Raw genomic sequence first — 6,235 nt, 5'->3', positions numbered from 1 at the left:
CCAAGTCCCTAGTGGTTCTGATATTCTGGCTTTACTTATCTAGCCAGAGTCTTGGTTTCTCTAGGTACCTATAACTCCAGGGAGAACAGAAAATAACTAGTAGCTAACATGAGACACAGAACCTTGGCAAATCTGAGTGTGCCTGGGAAGTTCTCTTCACACAGCCGCTCCAAAACTTCATGGGGGAGCTGATGAGACCTCTTTAACTGTGGAAGCAGAAAGAGTGTCTCCAGAGAAGAGAAATGTGAATTTAAAAAATTAATTAAGTTTCTTCTTTTCCTGTGTTGATTAAAATAGAACAATGGACAGGGAATTTTGTACAGACAGGAAGAAAACTCCTTGGGCCTCTAAGTACGTTTATGTAAACAAAACCTTCTTATCTAACTAGTCAAGCTGAGGCAAAGATCTCCAGTAAGATTACATTTTACTACTCTTTGTCTTCTATTATAAATTACAAATTATTGTATTTTATTCAATTTTAAGGTGAAGGGATAAGGTTAACGCCTTAAACTTGCAAAATATGTTTCAGAAAATCGCATGAAGGCACAAAATATGTTTATTGTGAGAAAGAGCATTCATTTGAGAAATATGCCTGCCATTATTTACTTAATTTATAAATGACCTTTCTATTGTTTTCTTTTCCTTTCTTAATTTTCCAACACACAGTGCAATCTCTGGAGATAGAAAGCAGCTTGGCAGTTCGGTCTGTTTTTTCTCCTAACCCCCCAAGTGGCTGGTTTTAGAATAAAGGTGCCTCTAACTATTTCTGGCTGGAAGCAGAGAATACCAGAAAGATGTTTACCTGTGTTTTATTGACTATGCAAAGACATTCGACTGTGTGGATCATAACAAATTACAGTTAACATTACAAAGAATGGGAATTCCAGAACACTTAATTGTGCTCATGAGAAACCTGTACCTAGACCAAAAGGCAGTCGTACAAACAGAACAAGGAAATACTGTGTGGTTTTAAGTCAGGCAAGGTGTGTGTCAGGGTTGTATCTTTTCACCATACCTATACAATTCTGTATGCTGAGCAACCAATCCAAGAAGCTGGACTCTGTGAGGAAGAAAGTGGCATTGGGATTGGAGAAAACTCATTAACAACCTCAGGTATGCAGATGACTCATTAACAACCTTGCTTGCTGAAAGCGGAGAGAACGTAAAGCACTTACTGATGAAGATCAAAGACCACAGCCTTCAGCATGGATTACACCTCGCCCTAAAGAAAATCAGAATCCTCACAACTGGACGAATAAGCAACACCATGATAAATGGAGAAAAGACTGAAGTTGTCAAGGATTTCATTTTACTTGGATCCACAATCAACACCCATGGAAGCAGCAGTCAAAATATCAAAAGACGCATTGCATTGGGCAAATCTGCTGCAAAAAACCTCTTTAAAGTGTTCAAAAGCAAAGATGTCACCTTGAGGACTAAGGCGTGCCTGATCCAAGCCATGGTGCTTCCAATTGCCTCATTTGCATGTGAAAACTGGACAATGAATGAGGAACACCAAAGAGGAATCGATGCCTTTGAATTGTGGTGTTGGTGAAGAATATTGAATATACCATGGACTGCCAAAAGAATGAACTATCTGTCTTGGAAGAAGCACAACCAGAATGCTCCTTAGGACCAAGGATGGTGAGACTATGTCTCACATACTTTGGGCATGTTATCAGGAGGGATCAGTCCCTGGAGGAGGACATCATGCTTGGTAAAGTAGAGGGTCAGTGAAAAAGAGGAAGACCTTCAATGAGATGGATTGGCACAATGGCTGCAACAATGGGCTTAAGTATAGCAACAATTGTGAGGATGTCACAGGACCAGGCAGTGTTTCGTTCTGTTGTACACAGGGTTTGCTATGAGTCGGAACTGACTCGACGACACTTAACAACAAACTATTTCTGATTCAGATATTAACAGGACATGTATTCCAGTGAACAAAGAAAGCCCTGAGACATAGAGTTTAAAATTAAGAACAAGGAATGAAGATGAAGGTTACTCAAACTTCTGGAGTAGGGTAAGGAGAAATATGTGCTCAAGGTGCACAAAAAATAAACAAACACTGACCATCAAGGGAAGGGTCCAAGAGTCAAGGCCTCATTCTAAACCAAATACTTAGACTTGGTATCTTAGTTATGTAGTGCCGCTGTAACAGAAATACCACAAGTGGATGGCTTTAACAAACAGAAGTTTATTCTCTCGCAGCCTAGTAGGCTGGAAATCTGAATTCGTTAGCGCCAGAGGAAGGCATTCTGTCTCTGTTGGCTTTAGGGGAAGGTCCTTGTCATCAATCTTCCTTTGAACTAGGAGCTTCTCAGCGCAGGGACCCCGGGCCAAAGGACACACTATTCTCCCGGCTCTTGCTTCTTTGTAGTATGAGGTTCCCCTGTCTCTCTGCTTGCTTCTCTCTTTTGTATCTCAAAACAGATTGATTTAAAACACAACCTAATCTTGTAGATTGAGTCCTGCCTCATTAACATAACTGCCTCTAATCCTGCCTCGTTAACATCATAGAGGTAGGATTTACAACACACAGGAAAATCACATCAGATGACAAAATGGTGGACAATCACACCATACTGGGAAGCACATCCTAGCCAAACTGGTTTATTTTAGGGGGACACAATCCATGACAGTACCTTTCCTTCTTCATTGCTGTCACTACTAATCACATTCACCGAGGACTTGGCACCTGACTGAGTCTCCACTGTATTGCAATGATTGTCCTATCAGCATCACCTGGGAACTTGTTAGAAATGCAAATTATTTGGCCACCGAGACTGACTGAATCAGAAACTCTGAGTGTGAGGCCCAGCAATCAGTGCTTTAACAAGCCTTCCAGATGATTCTGATACAGATTAGAGTTTAAGAGCCCCGGAGCTATTTCAATTCTACAGCAATTTGGGTGGCTTAAGCATTCACCTCAAGGACCCATCCAGCGATTTGGCCTGTTTCTTGATGTCCTCAATTCTAATAACCCTCTCTTCCACTTCAGCCACCCACTCACAGGCTGCACACTCAACTTTGCCAAAATTCAAAATTGTTTCATGTCTGAAGTTTGAAAACATCCTACACACTGATCAAACTCTCTTATCTTTATACTTTCCATGCTTTCCTTGAATGATGACGAACTCATGTTTTCAGTGTACACAGGGAGACAGTTTTCTCTCTAGCCCAAATCTTTTCCCCAAATTTCAGATCTGCATAGCCAAAGCAAAGGCAGACTCTGCCTGGATATCCCACTGGTATCTCATATCAACAGATCCAAAGATTAACTCTCCATCTTTCCCCAAAACTTGTTCTTCGTCACGTGCTCCCCGTTTTAGCAATAGATGCCCACAGATGCGTTTTTAAGGGTTCCCAGGGATTCATCCTTGACACCTTCCTCTCCCTCACCCCTTACCAAGCAATCACCCCAGTTCCCCCAATTTTACCTTCATGGAGGTCATATGGAAATTACTAATTTATTCTTCAAGTTTTGCAAAGCCTTTCCCAAACCAGGAGTTCTTTGGGTGATTTCTTAAATCTGTTCCTCCTACTCATTATCCCTGTTACCAGTGCCCACGTTAAACAGCAACATCCTTCCCCCTAGTTCAGTGATTCTAAACCCTAACTTCACATTGGAATCATCTAGTAGCTTTTAAAACTATGAAGCCATAGCCTACCACCCAAATAATTGAATTTAATTGGACTGGGCTGGGGCTCCAGAACTGGAATTTTTATTTTTTAAGTACCCCAGGTGATTCTAAGGTAAAAGTTCTAGACTTTGTCCTCTGGTACCCTCTAAAAGAATTTTGAAAAATTATGATCCTTCTCACACACTTTTAACTTGACATCTACATTTTTATGATCTATTTAATAATTTAATAATTGCTTACTGAAAGGCTCTTGCTTCCTGTCCTGGGACTGTCCCTCAGAATATTCAGATCATCACTCCCTGAATACTCAAATCATCCCTTGCACTGGTTCGCCAGACATTTTTATCGCCAGGGCAATATGCTCATAGTGATATTCAGAATTAATGCTAGGTATGCCTTTCTTTTAAAAGTGGGAATAAAGCTTTGTGAAAGAGGAGGGATGAAAGGTGCATTCTTAGCAAGATTAATTGTGCAAGAGTTCATATGCATAAAAGTTGGGAATCTGGAATATGAAATGTTTAAAATTATCCATGCTTGTGTAACCGCTGGAAAGTTTTCATGAACCTCCAGGGGTATGGATTCCCCTGTTTGAAGCCTGCTGCTTCGACTATTTGCTGTAGCCTTCTCTGGTCATTCTGGCTTCAGTCTTTTTTTTTTTTTTCAATTGAGATTTAATTCATATATCATAGAATTTACTCTTTTTAAGTGTACAATTCAGTGGTTTTTAGTATACTCACAAAGTTGTGTAACCATCACCACTAATTCTAGAATATTTTCATCCCATTCCTCATTCTTCCTTCCCCCCAGCCCCTGGAAGCCATAAATGTTCTGTGAATTTGTCTATTCTGAACATTTCCTATAAATGGAACACTATAATATGTGGCCTCTTGTGGCTTATTTTTTTCATTCAGCATAGTGTTCTTAAGGTTCATCCATGTTGTATGTATTAAGACTTCACTCCTTTTTCTATAATATTCTGTTGTATGTACCTACCACATCTGTTGATGGACATTTGAGTATCCACTTTTTGGCCGTTATGAATAATGCTGCTATAAACATTCAGGCAGAAGTTTTTGTGTGAACGAATGTCTTCATTTTTCTTGGTTATATACACATGGGGTCACCATGACTCAGAATCAACTCAACTGCAACTGGTATATACGTAAGAGTGGAATTGTTCGGTCATATGGTAACTTTATGCCTATCTTTGAGAAACTGCCAAACTGTTTTCCACCGTGGCTGCACTTTTTATGCTCGCACCAGCAATGCATGCAGGTTCCATCATGTTTATTATAGCATTCCAGCAAGTGCACAGGGGCATCTCATTGTGGTTCAAATGTACATTTCTCTAATGGCTAATGATGCTCAGCATCTTTTCATGTTTATTGGCTGCCTCCAGTCTTAAACCTCTAATTCAACTCCCATTTTTCTATCAAAATCATCTTTCTAAACCACGTTGCACCCTTGTTTGAAACTTTTCAATGGCTTTACATCTCTTACGGGGTAAGGGCCAAACACTTTAATTTGACAGCTGAGGCACTTCCATATTTGGTCTTTGTCTACCCTTTGGGCATCAACACTTCCACTCCGTATCTCCCAGCTCCGCTCTAGCCATACTGAAATTACTCATAGTTCTTAGAACATACAGTGTTATTTCAAGCTTTTTGTGCATTTGTTCCAGGCATTTCCTCTGCCAAGAATTCCTTTCTTGCTTTCTTCAAATAACTGACTTCCACTTGCCCTTTGACACCAAATTCATGTGTCTCCTCCTCTAGAACATATTTTCTTATCATTCCATCCATGATTGTTAGGTGTCTCTATGAGCTTCCCTCTTAGCAGTGCTGTATTGGGGTTGACCCTTTAGTTTCCCTCCCTAACTAAGCCGTGAGCTCCTTGAGGGCTTGGACCAGATTTGATTTAACTCTGTCTTCAAGGCTCGCAATAGGGCCTGATTGGAAGGAATTCATTTCATAAGATCCTGGTGTCCATCAAACACCCTCTGGCTCAAGTACTAAGAGGTTGTTCCAGTTCCTCAGGAGAAGGCAAAGCCAGCTTACCTTTAGGATACCTTAAAATAGCCCAGACTATTCAGACAGAAAACCTAATTGTGGGAACATGTAATAGTTAGAAGATAAGACAGTTTTTTAAAAGTGTGATAGAGTGAATATCGTCCCCTTAATATTAATCCATTTTGTGCCATCTACATAAACTGCAGGCACTGGGCTACTCCTCTTATTGTTAATATTTGTTATGCTCTACTATGGACCAGACATCTTTATGTTCTCACCATTACTTTATTGAAGGGACAAGGTACAGTGCTTGTTAAGAGCATGGACTCTGGAGCAAGCCAATCTGCCTCAGTTTTACTCCCAGCTCCACACTTACTGGCTGTATGACCTTGAAAAAGTGATGTGACTTTTATGAAGTTGTGTGCAAATTTGTGAAGAAGTAATATGGCTTCTGTGTCTGTTTCTTCATCTATAAAATTGATACAATAAGCATACTTATAGAGTTCTAAGTAAAAATTGAGTTCATATATATAAGCTCTTAGAGCAGGACTTGACATAAGTGTTACACAAGTATTAGATATT

This window comes from Loxodonta africana, chromosome 3, assembly GCF_030014295.1.
Source record: "Loxodonta africana isolate mLoxAfr1 chromosome 3, mLoxAfr1.hap2, whole genome shotgun sequence".
Lineage (NCBI taxonomy): Eukaryota > Metazoa > Chordata > Mammalia > Proboscidea > Elephantidae > Loxodonta > Loxodonta africana.
The sequence above is the reverse complement of the archived record's forward strand: the minus strand, read 5'-3'. Positions refer to the sequence as shown.